Source organism: Macrobrachium nipponense, chromosome 1 (assembly GCF_015104395.2).
Source record: "Macrobrachium nipponense isolate FS-2020 chromosome 1, ASM1510439v2, whole genome shotgun sequence".
Classification (NCBI taxonomy): Eukaryota; Metazoa; Arthropoda; class Malacostraca; order Decapoda; family Palaemonidae; genus Macrobrachium; species Macrobrachium nipponense.
This window is the reverse complement of record NC_087200.1, coordinates 62176562-62178863: the sequence shown is the minus strand read 5'-3', so window position 1 is coordinate 62178863 and position 2302 is coordinate 62176562. Positions and strand designations below refer to the sequence as shown.

The following is a 2302-nucleotide window of genomic DNA, read 5'->3' as shown; positions in this document are numbered from 1 at the left end:
CATTTGCGAATCACTCTTATTTATGAAATTCTCTCTCTCTCTCTCTCTCTCTCTCTCTTCTTCTCTCTCTCGCTCTCTCTCTCCTCTCTCTCTCTCTCTCTCTCTCCTCTCTCTCTCTCTATATATATATATATATATATATATATATATATATATATATATATACATAATCATATATATACGTATATATACGTATGTATCAGAGAACATTATGAGTTTCGTGATGGTATTTCCAACGCAAAACATTTTGAAGAAAAATGGAAAGAAACTAGTGGCTGAAACGTGTAACTGTTTCAACTTAAAATTAAAACTTAATAATTGAGTAGTACTGCCTACCCTGACAATACGGTAAAAAACGGATGTTTGATGGACACTTTATATAAAGCAAGAATTAAAATGAGAGGGTTTTAGTTAGATGGGCTTTCAATAATACCAAAGGAGAGTGGTTATTCAAGTAAATTCATGTTTTTTTTATTAATTTCTTTGTGAAAAAACTATAGCGTCATGAATTCCTTAACCATGAATTATTTGACAGTACTTTCTTTGAATTTAACCTGCAAACTGCATGGGTCACTAGAAGATCACATTTGTTCAGACTGACTGGCATTTTTAACAGGGCAGTTACAGTGAATAAATCACTATCATTTAATATTACAGAACACAGAAGAAATCTAATGAAACTCTCTATCTGGAAGCGTAAACCACACACACACACACACACACACACACACACACAGAGAGAGAGAGAGAAAGGAGTAATGGAACGACAGTGAACACTTATTTGATGTAATACATGCTACAGAAATGTTAGTTGAGGTTTACAAAATTTTAGCCCTACGTCCGTTAGGACCTAGAGACTAAATACCAAAGGTTCTCTATTCAGTTTCCATTAGCAAAAATGGGGGTTTTCCTTTACTTGGTACACTAGCAAGAAGGAAATAATAATCCTTACATCTCCTTTAATCTAAGGCATATCCAAGGTTTTGGTGGAACCTGCATAACTTTTTCTAAAATTATACGTCGTTTCTTTGACAGAAACGTGGACTTACATTTATATACAAAATTTACATATAATACTCAAACTTTTCTAACGAAGTATAATTTGTTAATAGCTTAACGACAGGAATAAAACAAATGTGTTGCTCCCCTTTATACATCAGCATAAGTATGTCGTAACCAATGTTATGTAAGTTTATAATAGTTTGGTATAAAATATTTACATTTTCTATGAAATATTTTATATCACGTTTTCTATGATGTCAACGAAGTTTAACAGAACTTCAGAGCCTAGCTCTCGGGGTCAGTGTATGGATTATAAACACAAAATAGGGCAGACATTATGAACACATAAAACAAAAAAGAAAATTTACTTCGTGTTTCATTAAAGGCTAGTTTATCGGATACCCAATTTCTCCCTGTGTGAGTCGTAACATTAGTAAACGTAGTACCTAGAATAACGTGCAAGTGTTGACTCGTATTTGGTACTCGTGTCATCAGAATATTTTACGGGCTATCCAGGAGCAAGAGGCCGTGCTGGAATATTGTCAGCTTAATCTAAAACAGACAGGCATTAGCACGGGGACTTATAATAAAAAATACAGTTTGAGCTGTTATCATCATATGCAGTTTACGTATCTATTCACATTATAAACAAGACTAACCCCCACACACAAATAAAAAAAAATATATGTATTGGAACATTTTTTAAAACCGCCAAAAGAGAGCGGAAACATCTGAGATTAAACCTTAAGAAAATGTGAGGAATGGCTGCATTGGTATGATATTATGGACTTAGTGTAAATAAGTGTTAAATCTCTCGTGTTTAACTTTCCGTGTGTGTAGCTACATCCGAGGTCATATATAACTCCACATGGATCTGAAGCGGTTGCTAGAGCAGTCCATCCCAAATATCTTAAGCATTCTGTGAATAATACGTGATGCAAAAGAAAGAAACCTATTACAATTGTGAACAACCACTGATTTTGCAAAGGAAGTATAACATCATTTACTAATCGTCCCAACAAATAGATGCCACAAATTACAGCAATCAGACAAGACAGTCTATGACGTACCATCCCTCCTGAAAAATATGGCACTTTTTCATTCAACACAAAGTTATCTCTCTCTGTATGTTGTCATAGACAGACCCGATCCTACCAACACCCTAACAGAATATCTAGAAGGCTATGTTTCTGATGCCCCATCAAAAAATCAAACTGTAGTGAAGTGGCTCTACAAGAAGCCCTTCACCAAAATTCTCCTGATGATGTTCTGCAAGAAGGAAATGTACAGCGAGAAATAC

The 2302-nt window shown here is 34.6% G+C and overlaps 1 protein-coding gene across 2 annotated transcripts in view; it reads left to right on the top strand.

Annotated features, from left to right (window-relative positions):
* The window catches only part of LOC135220181 (uncharacterized), a 126270-nt gene extending 126218 nt beyond the window's left edge, over positions 1-52 (top strand). For both annotated transcript variants that reach the window (XM_064257469.1, XM_064257468.1), the window contains exon 12: positions 1-52. This exon is cut by the window's left edge and continues 252 nt beyond it. The gene's annotated coding sequence lies outside the window, so the exon portion shown is untranslated.
* Positions 53-2302: the final 2250 nt, after the last annotated feature.